Genomic DNA, 15,062 nt, shown 5'->3' with positions numbered 1-15,062 from the left:
ACTTTAATTGCCAACATGTGCCTACACCAGGTAACATGATGACATTTACATAAAGTGCTTGTAAGAAAAAGCTATTTGTAAAAAGCTGTGAGGGACTGTGCTGAATTGCTGACTCACATTGCTGACTCATGGTGCTGCTGCCTCAGTATCCTACCGTTGTAGAGGAGAATGTGAGGGACTGTGCTGAATTGCTGACTCACGGTGCTGCTGCCTCACGGTGCTGCTGCCTCAATACCCTGCTGTTGTAGGGGAGTACGCACAAGACGTCAGCGAAGAAACCACCATACCCGCGCCTGCCGAGCTGTGCTTGCCCGATAGGGTAATGAGCTCTGTGGAAATGGGTGGACTTTTCCGAAAAATTGTGAGGACTGGGACAATAAGAGAACTGCGTGCTCCCCTCTCACAAATGGAAGACCTGAACATGGAAAACATTGGAAGGACTGTGACACCTGGCTCTGAAGGAGAGACACCTGACTGGCAGCAGAGGAACCCGACCCTCCATCACCGGCATCAGAACCAACTCAGCGGGATGTTGCTGGCTTCATGGTGGTGGTAACTAGTCTTGCTACCTCTCTTCCGTTCGCTTGCTTAGGTCTGCCTCTTTTTCTCCTTCCTCACTCTGTTCTATTGCAGCTATTGGTTATTGTAGGAAATAAAAGTTGTAAGGTTGTACAGCATCTGACCTCGTTTGTGTCTTAATCTCGCTCTCGGGATCATTTAACAACCCTCCCCGATATTGGATCAGGACAAAAGCTGAAAGGGAAGAAAATACTAATTTACATCTCCTTAAGCAAGGCGCAATTGTATAAGGCCAAATTTACTTTTCAAATACATTATCTGTTGTTGTCACAGCTTACAACTCTTTAGAGACAACCTGGCAAATTCAGGTCACACTTTTGTTTAACATGATTGCCTCGCTTTCAAATTCGGTGTTAACACTGAAGTACACTACATACAGTTACTCTGAGTTACCAGTCATTAATATCAGTGTTTAATGTGATGTGTTCAAATATCTGTATGTTGGTTTCTTTTAGAACTGATAGCATTTACAGGAATACACAAGCAGTTTTCCTCTTTGAAGGCTTTTGTTCGTATATCTGCTGAAGTTTCATCTTACCTTTTTTGTAAATGTTTTTCTGCTTCTAGGCTGTGAACAACTTCAAGAGTGGAGCTGGCTACACAAAAAGGCTCTGTGAACAGATTCGGCAGCAACAACAGCAGCAGCTGCCACTGCCTCCACCACCACTCATGAGTGTTACACCTCCTGCTGCTCTGGTGACTGCCGCTGAACCTTCTACATCTTCCTCTCTGTCAACCAGCAGTTCGTTGGAAGAGAAGGTAAGCTTTATTTCAACATATGCAGCGATTCTTATGTTTTAGTAGATCTTATTTTCCAACTGTCTGTGTTTATTCACAAGGGCTATCAGGTTCCTGTGCGAAGACAGCCAGCATTAGCAAGTCATCTGGGCCCCCAAGGACAATCAATACCCACCACTGGTAAGGAACTGTAACTTTAGAATGTCTTTTAAAAAATTATCTTCAGATAAACTGAATGGGATTTTTTGCTTTTTCCTCTCTCCACTCCAAAAGGTCATCCAGCGAGAGCCAGTACAATTTGCTCAGCAGGTGGCAGAGCAGGCTGGGGACTCTAAGTATTCTGCAGAAATCCAATGTATTACTATTTGTAAGCTGTTAAACAAGGCCATAGCACTTAACTTCTGCAACAGCTGATTTATAATGAAGTAAGTATGCAGAAGATAGTTGTGAAGAATACAAGCAGTCATTAATTTTTAAATGGCCTAATTTGAATTGGCTTTAACAAATGGGATCTGTGCTTGCAGTAAAATTATTTAAAATAAAACTCAAGTACCTAATTGAAAAGAGGACTCTGAAAAAGGAACTCTTTTGGAGGAAACCATAATTACATATCAGAATTAAAAACATTTAAAGGCTCAGGTGGAAAGCCACCCTTGTGATTTCTGGCTGAACAGGGCTGTAGAAATTGATTTCCCAATAGAAGTCAGCCTCCAACATTCTTTTTCTAACAACTTAGTTGACACTGATTGAGCAAATTCTTGGAAAAGTCAACACTGCTATTTTATGTCAATTTTGAGTTTCTTCAATTTAGTCAGCCCAAATAGCCAAGCTGCTTTCTCTCAGTTGGAGAGAGAGGAGTCTGTTTTATCTATTATTGCAGTGTCAGGTCAGTCCTTCCTTTTGGTATATATGTGTTATAGATAGATTGTAAGGGTGCACTGTGTTTATAAAATCTTAAAGATAAACTAGAACAAAACCCAGGATCCATCCCACAGATTGTCTAAAATCTCCAATTCAGGAAGCAAGAAAATAACAATTCAGGGACAAGAGCAGGCCAAATACGTCATCGTGAGGCAACAGCATAGGAAGTGTATGTGGAAGAAGATAAAACAGGTTCGAGAGAAGATGAGTTATTATCTGTGCTATACGGGCTGCTGGTGGCTGCAGTTTGGCACTGCTCTCAGGCTACCAACCCAGCTTCAAGGCAAAAAAAGAGTGGCTTTCTCTGAATGCTGGCATCAGGAACAAGGTGCTTTAACTTGCCAGCAGGTGCCTGCAGGCTTTTTTTAACATGAGTTTGTGCAGCAGGAATGGAAGGTGTAGCTGGTTTTACTTCAGTGAAGGTCACAGGGTTTGGGGGTTTTCTTGCTTGGTTGGATTTGGTTTGTTTGCTGTTTGGGGGTTTTGTTTTGTGCTATCAATTTGGGGGGGTCAGGAGCTGATTTCCATTCATTCCTCCTCCCAGGTGGTGAGGGTAGAAAAGGCTGGAGTGATAAATTTCTACCCAGCTGGAGGCAGGCTGACCTCATGAGTCGGAGAGATGCATTCACAGTGAAGGCTCATACACCGTCCTGATGGCTGAAGGCAACTCCCTGAACTGTAATAGTGTGAACTTATCCGTTGTCTCTCGGAGTATGCAGGAGAAATGGCTTGCAGCTTTGTGAAGCTATAAACAAGTGACAAAACTTGGAACAAATCAGTTTAACTTCTTGTATAAAATTAGGATCTCTTGGAACTGAAGTATGTTGGAGCTGTTCACTGTGGTGGACAAATCATAGCAAGAGTTGGCAAAATATTAAACTGCCAGAGACTTCTCATTTGAACAGAAGGCTGATGGATGAATAGGTAGTATGCCATGTGTGCTACTTTCTCTCTTAAGTTCTCTTCTTTGTATATGCCTGGCAGTCTGGTACAGTTGAGAGAGAGAAGTAAGATTTTTTTATTTTTTATTTTCTTTAATACCGAAAGGGGAACACATTCTGTTGGGCATAAGTCACTCTCAGTAAAGCTTTCCAAGTGCCATTTTAAGTTGTGAGATCAAGTTTTCAGTAATACATGCAGGCAACTGAAAAATATCTACTCTTGACTAAGAGAATTTGCTCTTAATAATATCTGCTATATCTAATTGATATTGTCCTTTATGTCAATCTCTAATTATAGCCTCTGTAGGAAGAATGGGGCAACGAAAGGCAGATGGTGGCCTTCTGTACACTGGAAAGATCTTGGATGCTAGCAAAGTCTAAAACCCATTCTTGTGTTGTGCAAACTTTCTGAAGTGCAAGTTGTACGCTGCAAGTAATACGTAAAGCATGTAGGAAGTTGCTGCTGTAGGCGTTTTAATTTAGATGTAATGCACAGCAATTAAACATAGGCTTTCCTTCTGTATTTGTTATGAAAATGGTATCATAAGAAGGAAAATATTCATTATGACTATTTTTACTTATAAAGTGGAAGTTGACAATGCCTATAAACAAGGCAAGGCAAATTAGGTCAAGGCCTAGTTACTTGCAAGTAAACAGCCATTCTGACTGGGGAGACTAGTTGATAGGACTACAGTCCTAATACCCCCCCGCTCCATGTTTTTGGAAAACGCATAGAAACAAGTTTGAAAAATGAGCTCATAGAGAAGGGAGGCGGGGGGAACCCCCTAGATGACTAAAAGCCATGTCTGTAGTTGGATAAAGCTACTCTGAGAGAGAGAAATCCATCTTCCCTCAGTGGAAGAGTAAAGGCAACAATTGGAAGGAAGGAGCTGCAATAAGCTACCTTTTTAAAATCAAGTGTCGAAGCTGTCCTTTGAGCACTTCCTCATCCCTTTCCAGCCAAAGTGGGTCAGATGCCTTAAACAGTTCTAAGCGTCTCTCGACTAACCCAGCTAATATTTGAAGTTGTCCGTATATGAAGTAGGAAAATGTCCGGTTTGAATAATGGCATCATTAATGCCTTTAGCCTTTGGGTCTGGATATGGGCTTTTTGACAAGCATGATGAGTTGTAGAGACCTTTTCCATGTGTCTCCCCCTTTTGCTACTAGTGTTTCTGTAGAGACCCTTGATCCATTAAGTACAGTCCTCACCTCCTGTCCCACTCCTTTCTCTCCCCTGGTTTCAGCTGGTAATGCAAAGTAGGGGTTTCTTTCTCCCTTTTTCCCTTTCTAAAGCAAGGGTTCTGTGGTGTTAAAAAAAAAAAACTCACGCTGCTTTTAATTTAATGTTGTCCTGCCATGTCAGTCCTGTGCTGCTTCTGATTGCAAGGAAGTCTAAGCAGGCAGGGGAAGTGGAGGGTTGGAGGTGAAAATGATGCCTTGCTGTGCCTGGAGTTCCAGGGGCAGTAACTTTGTGGGCCTCCAAACCCAGGTGCCTGGTGTCCTGCTCAGCCTAACTGGGCAGTGAGCTAGCTCAAGCAGATTTGAGCACCTTCTACAAACAGAGCTTAACTTGTGCTGCTCTGCATGCTGACATACAGCTCTTGGATTTAGATTAAAACAGATGTATGTACAGCTAAGCCTCTGAACTATAAAAATCTAACACTGTGTTAGAAGCACAAGGCTCTGCTAGCAACATTAGCTGCAGATTGGTTGATGTTTTCATTCATCCTCTTCCATAAACAAAACCAAGGTAATGCTGAATTTGCTGCAACAACTCTGTTTAACAGACCACTTTGTTATATGTCCTTCCTCTACAATCAACTATAATGTCCTTCCGGAATCAGTAGAAGCACAGCAAAGACATTGAACTAAAAGAAGCCAGTGTTAAATTGTCTTGTTTAATGTTAGCAGGAAGCTGATGGGAATATCCTTAAATCAAAACTGATATGAAACACATTTCATGTGTCCAAAACTTGTGCTGTGTGTAGTGTCACCCTTCGTGAATTTCAAACCTTTTCATTTCCTGGCAATCAGTTCTAACTCTCTAGCGTAATGCAAATAAGCTGTCTTAAGAGGGTAGCAACTTGGATCTTTTCTTATATCCACAAATTTTTTTTTTAAAAGTAGTTGTGACTTCTAAGTTAGGTCAAGTTATCTAAAAACCATAAGCAGGATCTTTTTTTCCTCATTTATGTTAATGTTGGGCAAAAGAGCAGAAGCTGATTTGGAAACCGGTTAAGTGGAAGGGTGTTTTCCAGTAAGGTGGTTGGTTTGGTTTTTTTTTCTTTTATGGAGTCTTCAGTATTTTATTGTCTCCCACAGTACTCCTAGGCTGCAGAACCAGCCTCAAAGGCACTGTGGAATTACTTCTCCAATTAGCTTGGCTCCTCCTAAGGATAGAGATTGCATTCATACTCAGAAGCTGGTTGAAGTGATGAAAGCATTTGGGGTATTTGAAGATGAGGAAGAACTGAACCATGGGTATAACAAGACTGTCAAATTTGTTGATCTCCTTGGGCGGGGGGGTGATTAGGGCAAACTTAACATGAGTTTTCTTTACAGGCTGGTCATTCTTGGTAAGCTGAATAACTTGGTCAAAGAATGGATTTCAGAACTTGGTGAGAGCAAGGTAAGGATTTTTGATACATTCTTATCAAAACAGCTGAAGCCTTTTTGTTTCTTTTAAAGGTGATACTACTAGGATTTATGCTGAAGTTGAACTTTTAACTTTCTTCTTAAGTATCAAGGAGATCCGTAATAACTGTCATTGAAATAAAGTATAAAAGATACTTCAGATCAAGCTCTTCAAGTCCTTGGGGCACTGAATAAATTTGTGAAGTGGCTCCATCAGTTGACTTGTAGCAGTTAACAAAGCTGAAACAACATATTGTGGGGCGAGAGAGATGGTAAATGAGCAGTAATCTTGCCCCAAACAGCCTGCAGCACTCAATCTAGTTTGACATTATTTCACTAGACTTGCCTTTGGTATGGCTCTTAGATTGTGTTAATTTATGTGGGCCTGCTGCAGGGAAGACTGATAGTAGGTCTTTGTTTAAATTGATGAAATGACTGCTACATTACTCATCTTTTTTTCGTTTTGTTTGTGAGCTGCAAGCACTCACTTCAGAAAAACAGTATCAGTCTATTAGACTAACAACTCAGTATGGGAGGGAGAAGACATTGTTTATGGAGGCTGTTGTAGTCTTTCTAAATAACTTACATGCTAGTTAAACTTGCACGTAGCTCAATGTGTATTTTACATTCTACAGAAAACTCTTTCTCTTCTACCCACAGAATCTTTCCCCTTCAGCAGTAGCAAATGTTGTTGGCAAAATATTTACGTGTGGTTCTTACAGGCTTGAAATACACAGTAAAGGTAAACTTTTGTTGTCTGGTCATAGTTCTAATGTTTGAAAGTGTCTTCCAATGGTAACAGAAGAAATGGAATCTCTTTGCAGGTGCTGACATAGATGCTGTTTGTGTTGCTCCTAGACATGTAGAAAGATAGGATTTCTTTCAGTCGTTCTTTGAAAAACTCAAACATCAGGAGGAAATAAAAAATCTAAGAGTGAGTAAGCTCTCTCCTTGATAGACTGTGCAACTCCTACAATAAGAATATTCATGCTGAAGACTCATATTGGTAGTTGTTGTCTTACAAACCAAAATTAAAAAGGGAATTGTTTCTGAGTACCTTCTAAAATACTCTTTACGCAGCATGAAAATGTTGAAGTCAAGCTTTTGGTTCCCTTCCCCAATGACTGTACATCACATAAGACTCTTTGTGGTTCACTTTTTCCCTACCCATGGTTTGGGAATGAGTTGGCTATAGTATCAAAAAGCAAGATTGTCCCTAGGAGCCTTGCATTAACTTTAGATGTAGTAAGGGGCTTGGAAATAAGGTAACTGCATGCAGGTAGAGGAAGGGGCAGCCTGAGATCTAAGGAAGTTGAATGTGATGTGGAAAGGTTTCTGTTGGTATCTTGGCCACGGTGTTCCTCTGGATGTACTTTAGGACCTCTAATTCATTCTCCTCTGGTCATGTTCTTCTCTGACTACTCAGCCTGAGACTTTGTAGAAGAGATACACAGTCAGCTTTACATAAAGTTAATAGGAGCTGTGCTGCGAACGTGCAAAACTGCCTTGTAAAATCACCCTCGGTGCCTATGTTGTGTACCGTGCGTATAAAACCAAACTCCTGAGAAGTGTTTCTGTCAGCCTAGTCTTCCTTGTACAGACATTTTGAAAGATTTCATATGCATAGCTAATGAGCCTTCGTTTAGATGACTGTTACCTGAAAACAGACTCAGTGGGCTGTGGCACAGCTCTAACAAGTAGTCTACAAAATTGAAAACTGTCCCATAAGGTAGCTGATAGCATCTCAGGCATGGTAGAAAATAAAAATACAGGAGGCTTGTGCACACTGTCAAATGTGGACAGAATTTTCTAGATTTCTCTGGATGTTAACCAGTAGTAAGATAGCTATGGAAATCTCTTGCTTTTCTTCCTCACCACCAAGGTAAGTACCTTACAACCTCTGATACTGATGGCTCATTGTGCACTGTTTGTTCATTACAATACATGATCAGCCTCTGAATCTCTTGGCTAAATAACTTCTGAATGCTAGTATTAGTACTGTATTAGTGCTATACTGCTTGCAGCTTATTAACAGGTTTTTTTTGTTTGGAAGCAGCTCAGTCTTTATACTGAGTAGTTAGCAGTGTAAATTCTGCATTTGATCGTAGTTTAGGAGAAACATTAAAGTAGCAAAACACTTTTTCTTACACAGTTATCCTCTCCTTTACAGGCAGTTGAAGATGCATATGTACCACTTGTCAAGTTTGAGTTTGATGACATTGAGGTAAGCATTTTTTTTTTTCTTTAAGTGAGTAAATTTTTTCATGCTTTGGAATAGGATAACTTTTCCAGGGACCTGTGACTGTGCTGTTTTGGACCACAACCTATCCCAGGAGAATACATTGCAGTAGAATTGGAGCTTATAGGAAAATAAGCCCCTAGGAAGCCTGGCAGGCATGGGAGCATCAGGGACATCTTTTTCTAAACCTGTGCTGTAGACCAAGGTAGCCTGCTTGAATAGCATTTATCTCTAGGATCGTGCAGAGTGGGAGCAGAGGAAGTGTCCTTGCTAACTCTTCTTAGCTCTGACAAGTGAGCTTTCTACAGAGGGATGCGTATAGTGTAGTTCACTGTGTGAAACATGTGAGCAGACTAAATGTTTTGCTGCAAATCCAAAATGAAGTGGTCATGGGACAAACAATCTGGAAAATGGAAAGTAAAAGTACTCATTTGACTCCTGCCTAGGTTTGTCAGCTGCAGGAATCCTGGTATCTTGAATACTTCTTACACAATTAATAAAGACCTGCATGCTCTAATACCTAAGCAAGTTACTGCTTGGTATCACTATTATGAAGACATTTATTCAGTGACCTTTTTGTGGCCTTTATCTGGTACAGACTTTCACAGGATAATCTTCTTGCCTCAGACTGTACTAAACCCCAGATACTTCAGGATCAAAAGGGCTTACTGCCTAAAGAAAATGCTCTCTCCTTTGCTGAAGTATAGTTGAGGTGATTGAACTTGTCTTAATTCTGTGATTAATTTTAAGTTCCTTTTTAATTCAAATTCTAAGTCTAGAGTAATCTTTTTTTCAACTTAAAAACCCCTCTTCCTTTCCCTAGCTTAAAAAGAAAGGGGTGATGCAATGAAGGTTTTGTAAATAAAATATGGAACTTTTAGAAATTTTATGGAGTCTTCTGGTCAATAAATCTCGGGAGATGTATCTATAGTCACATAATTCTAAATACAAATGTTAACCTTTCTTTTTAGACTTGAATGACTGTCCCCCACTAGTGTGCTGTTTGCAAACTGTGTGGCATTCTAATGGCTGGCACTTTCTTCCTCTTAAGATTGATCTCATGTTTGCAAGACTGTCTATGCCAACTGTTTCTGATAAGCTTGATCTCAGAGATGACTCACATCTCAGAAGCCTGGATATAAGATGTATATGAAGCTTAAATGGTAAGCATATTTACACATCTTTAAAAAGAAAATATTACTAAAATTGGTGTGGAATGCACATTACACAACCCAAGTTTCTGTACAAGATGCAGAAACTGATCCCCTGTATACTTGAGATCTGAGGAGGTGGTGAGTGGGCTGAAATTTAGCTGTTTCAAGTTGTGTGTTTAGATAGACCTGTGTTTCATGTTTCTTTGATTGGGGTGTGTGTGGTGTTCCAGTTTGCCACAGAAACTGCTTCAGATGAATAGGTAGAGCACTTGATAGAGAAGAATGTGTGGTAGTTCATTAAAAAAACCCCCACAAAACAAACAAACAAAAAAACCAACCCCAAATTTAAAATACTGAAGCCTGACTTGCTCACTGTTTAACACTCACTGGTTTAATTGTTCCTGGCTGTCGAAAGAAACCTAGCTTTCGGAATCCTGTGGAAGGGCCTTACTGAAAATTGTTGGCTGCAGTCTAAAGTATGAAAAAGCTGTTGAGGGCACCAGTTACCTGACGTGATACTGAAAGTTACGTGTAATCTCTAATTTTTAAGGTAATACAAAGCAAGTAATCCAAACTTGTTTTCATAGACTTGAAGGATAAACTGTAAGTTATTGATCCAGCATAGCATAAAAACAACTTGTACCTGTGTCGCGGTTTCAGCGCAGCTGGTAACAAAGGACCACGCAGCCGCTCGCTCACTCTTCCTGCCCCCCTCCAGTGGGATGGGGAGGAGAATCAGAAAGGAGAAAAGGAAAAAAAAAAAAAGTATCCTTGAGGTTTGAGATAAGGACAATTTACTGGGACAACACAAAAAAAGACATTACAGCAACAACGGTACTAATAAAAGAATATACCAAACAAGTGGTGCACAGTGCAACTGCTCACCACCCAGAACCCAATGCTCCGCCACTTCCCCCACTGAAAGCCGAGAGCCCCCCCAGCCCGCTCCCCATTTATGTACTGAGCATGATGTCACATGGTATGGAATACCTCCTTGGCTAGTTCAGGTCAGCTGTCCTGGCTGTGCCCCCTCCCAGGTTCCTGTGAAAATTAACTCTATTCCAGCTGAACCCAGGACAAGATGTTACTAGGAAGTTCTGTGCTTCAACATTTTTTCTTACAGGCTGCAGAGTTACTGATGAAACACTACACCTAGTGCCAAATAAAGAGAACTTCTGGCTCACACTGCAATTAAACTGTGGGCAAAATGTGAGTAATGTGATTGTTTGTGATCTTTAAACTTTTCAGAGGTACCTCATGCTGAAAAAATAATAACATTAGAATTCCTTCAGCTTTGGATAGCTGTTTAAATAACAGTTTTTTACCCCCATGGGGCAGATTCTGTGTGTTTTTTAATGAGGGTAGAGTGGGGAGAAGAGGGGAGTGCCTACAGGACAAGGTGCTGCGTTGCTTATCAGGAACCTGACTACAAAGGATAAAAATGCCAAGTGAAGTATAAAAGCTCGATACATAAGGAATAAGAAAATACTGTTTGTGCATGTGACTAGAGCAAGTGCTAGAAGAATGGCAGAACCTTTTTATTAAGGGAAGTTGGATGAAGCAGTAGCTGTAGCAGTGCAGGCAAATTTCAGAGTAACAGTATTTTGGGAAGTGGTGTGGTAATGATTCTTTTTCTCATCGCTGTGAGGACCAACAATTTTGGCCTCATTGCACTGAAAAAATAACTGACTTTGAGGCTGAAGTGTACTAGGTATTCTATAGATTGTGAGGTTGGTGCTGTAAATTTGAAGGAATATACTTGGGTATTGAAAGACTACAGGCTAATGACAGCATATCCATTGTATGATGTGGCATTTACTCCAACATGCTGGGATTCATTGGTAGGGTTTCCTGGGCCATGCTAGTAGCAAGAATGTATCAGCTCTAGCCAAACGCTTTGGCTACTACTCTGATTAAGAAGTTCTTGTTTTTTTCAAAATGGTAAGAGCTATTTATGACTATTTTAATTTGCAGAAAGTAGTTACACTTTTTGTGGTAGTTCTTTATATAAGATTTACACCAACAACATTCAATCCTACCCTGAATTACATGGCAGAGTTTTAAATGGACAGTTAGTTACTGGCTTTTCTTATACAGGGAGTGGCCAAAACCTGTATTGCTGAAACAACACGAAGAGAGCAATCTTAACTTACCAGTATGGGACCCTAGGGTATGTAGACATTGAATTTGGAAGCCTTTAAACTTTCTTCTAAGCTAAGCTGCTGGTGCTGAGCACAATTGTTTTAACATCATAGGTGAACCCATCAGACCGATACCACGTAATGCCTATCATTACCCCAGCCTATCCACAGCAGAACTCTACATACAACGTATCTACATCAGCATGAGCGGTAGCGGTAGAGGAGTTAAAACATGGTAAAGTTCTTTCCATGCATATTAATTGATTAAAAAGTATAAATTTTCCTCTATGAAACCACATTATCTGAATTGGTTATATTCTGCGAGGTGTTCCGCCCTTTTAGGCAGAAGAGTTCTCTGGGAAGTATATCTGTTGCAGGCAATAAGGGACCAGTTTTACAATGAACTGTTGTAGTAGACCTGCATTGTGTCAAGGGAATCCCTGCTTTTTGATCTGTCAATCATTGTTCAAAACCTTTATCTTATAAAGTTTATATCATGCTCTGCTAGTCTTTAAAAAAAAAAAAAAAGTAATAAGGTTTTCAACCTTAATTATAGGTCTTGCAGTTACAAATGAGATTCTCCAAGGAAAATCGGACTGACCAAAGCTCTTTGAACCACAGAACTTCTTTCAGAAATACAAGTATGTATGAAATCTGTTATCTGAACTTGAAATTATTTACTTACTGGTTAGCATAGTGAGTTTTAGCTTGCAGTCTAAATAGAAGATGGCATTGGTGTTTGTTTTTCAGAAACTGGAGGTAGTCATAGGAATTTTGGTAAGGATAAGTAGAGGGAAGAGAGAAAAACTATATGTGTTATGCCACTGACACTGTTTTTATTAAAAGAAATCAACTCTGATACTTAGAATGTAGCAGAATGCAATTATAAAGGGTGTAATCAGTTTTTCTTCAGTTAATACTGTGCTGAATGCAGGATATAATCTGTCATGTCTGGAAGTCACATTCTATACATTTAAGGCAGTTTTGATTTCACTTGAAGGAATACAAAGTCCTGAGCTAGGATATTATTTTTTCTTTTCTTCTAGACATTGTATTGTGCTGACTGCTAGTGCCTCCACTGAAGAGCATCACTTAGAGTGGTAAGACTTGCTTTGAATGTGGATTCAATAGATAATTGACACTCAGTTCAGTGTTGCACTTCATTAGTTAATACAGTTAACAAAAATAAAGCATTCAACTCTGCAACTAGGCATGGAATACAGTACCAAGTTAAGTAGACAGTTCATCAGCAAAACTGAAAGCTTTCTTGTGAAGGGAAGTTAACATAAATCTTGCTGTTTCAGAAGTTAACCTAAAGATCTAAGTCATGATGAGAAGGAACAAAGAGGGTTAGTGTGCATATGCCTGAAGGTCAGATGCTCTGTGTCATCTGGAGAAGCAGATGCAAGGAGTCTAAGGAGACTACTTACCCAACACTGCTTCAGTTAGGAAGATGTTCCTTGTCGCAGAGTCTGAAGTAAACGGGGATTACTTGATGTCATCAGATGTGTAGTGGACACTGGAGAGTTAGATCTTTTACTGAGTTAGAGAGCAGTGGTCTCAGATTTTTGTGCAGTCCTGAGAGAAAAAAAAAAAATTAAACACATAGTTGCAGTATATATCTACTTATTTACAAGTTACATACACATTACTGAAGTTCTAGTATTTTCTTCCCATACCCAGTGGATTGTCTTGTGCACCCCCTGGCGTACACCCCCCGGCATACACCCTGCCCCCCCCCCACTTTGAAGACCACTGTTGTAGAGCCTTAGAAGACTTGGTTTCATAACTTTTTTACTGGATGTAATATTTAATTTAGGACTAGATTACACTCAATGCTAAGTTGCTCTGGTTATGTAGTCAGCCTATTCCAGAGCCTCCTTTTCTCCAGTGAAGTGAAACAAGGCTGTTTAATCTAGGTGAAACCTGACCGTCTGCACAGAGCATCTGAATGCTGATAAATAGTATTTACAAACTTTTAATCTAGTAGTTTGCTCAGGCATCTTATGTTTAGTGCTGAAAATTATCATCTCAGCACGCTTGGTAGTGGATAGGTACATTGCAGGGGTGCTGATCTACTTTGTGAAATGTAATGTGAGAACCACTTCAACTGTAGTGAGAGAAAATGACTGCTTATGACATGACATTTGTCACTGTCTCAAGGGAGATACACCAATAATAACTTATTTAACCTGTGTGAATCAGCTGACTAACTGTGAATCTTGAAATAAGGGGAAACGGTGAGGAATTAAGGTACTCTAATGTATGTGGTGTTCTCACTCTTAAGAAATGAGTACTTTACCTGCTTTGCTCAAGTAAGCAAGCGAAATAGCTCTGTGTAACAGACCACTGTTCTGAGGGCACCTTGGTTATACTTCAAAGTTTGGCTTGCGCTTTAAGGCAAATAATTTAATTCTTATGCTACCTCTAAAAGACATCTTCTCTCATGTTTAAAAATAGCTCTAATAGGTAATACCTTTTACCTGAACTTTTTAATGTGTTCACTTAAAAATCGTATCAGCTACAGCTTGATGTCAGTCGCAGTTAGGTGTACAACAAGGAGTTATGGGCAGAGGGCTTAGAGCCAAATAGTTTTTGATGTGAACTGTTTTTAAGTGAACAAAGTTTATTGTATCTCACAATAAAGATGAGGACAGTTCTGGCTTCAGTAAAAGCTGATGTTTTTTTCAGTGACAGAAATGGCAGCAAATGGGGCTTAGTTTTGCATCTGGGAAAATGAAAAGCAGAAGATAAATTTGCTTCAGTTTGTCTGCTATAAGAACAAGTTTAGTTCACCAACTCTTGAATGGATTTGGGAATAGATGACACATCTCTGTTGTTCATCAACATAAGATACTTTTGAAGAACGTAGAGTTCTGACTGCTTTCAAAGCTAGCAGTGTTTTAGGTAAAAGGGTAAAATGCCAGTACTTCATTTAAATGAAGAGCCTTTCTGGTCATGATACATTTCTTGGGTAAGTTTCTGTTGAGACTGTGTTGACTAGATCATTTGTTTATTAAAGGGACTATATTTTTGAGTTTGACTGGAAAAGGGTAAACTCTTTTCACAGGTCAATCTGCAGGAAGAATTGCATCTTTACTCAGGTGTAATTGAACAGTTGTGCTTGAGCCTTTTCTAAACTGTTCTTCTCCTTGATCTTAGGGGCAAAAAGGAGTTTTGCTGCTCTTCAAAATGCAGCCAGAGCTGCTGGGAATCTGCTTCTTGTTGATATTTTCATCATAGGTCATATGTTGAAGTGTTGTATCTGACCCGTTAAGAGTACAAGTTAAACTTGTTTACCTCTGTCTTTGGAAACTTTAAAGCTCAAATGTCACTGGAAACTTCTCAAACTATACTGTGTGTGATATAAATATCCAGTATCTGCTCAGCTGAATGAAACTTACTACTTACTGACTGGTTAGCATTTTTGTATTAGCATTGTATTGTAAAAAGGCATATAACAAATGTGCTGGATACAGTTAAAAATGAGTAAATGGCTCTTGTTCTTATTAGGATTGGCCTTGTTGAATCTGAAATTCGTGTGCTAGTTGGAAACTTGGAGAGGAATTAATTTCTATCTATTGCACATGTAAAGCCAGTCTTTCCCTGGCAGATGAGAACTTTGTAAACAGTGAGTTTCATTACTTTTCTGAAATACAGTTTGGCCAATGTATTTGTATTGTCTTTGTGTGGCAAGGTTTTGGTAGTGGGG

At 39.7% G+C, this 15,062-nt stretch overlaps 1 pseudogene; it reads left to right on the top strand.

The window, feature by feature from the left end:
- LOC104833460 overlaps positions 1–14,985 on the top strand; it is a 22,477-nt pseudogene extending 7,492 nt beyond the window's left edge.
- The last annotated feature ends 77 nt before the right edge of the window (positions 14,986–15,062 follow it).

Source organism: Haliaeetus leucocephalus, unplaced genomic scaffold, assembly GCF_000737465.1.
Source record: "Haliaeetus leucocephalus isolate CR32 unplaced genomic scaffold, Haliaeetus_leucocephalus-4.0 Scaffold290, whole genome shotgun sequence".
Lineage (NCBI taxonomy): Eukaryota > Metazoa > Chordata > Aves > Accipitriformes > Accipitridae > Haliaeetus > Haliaeetus leucocephalus.
This window is presented reverse-complemented; position numbering and strand designations above follow the sequence as displayed.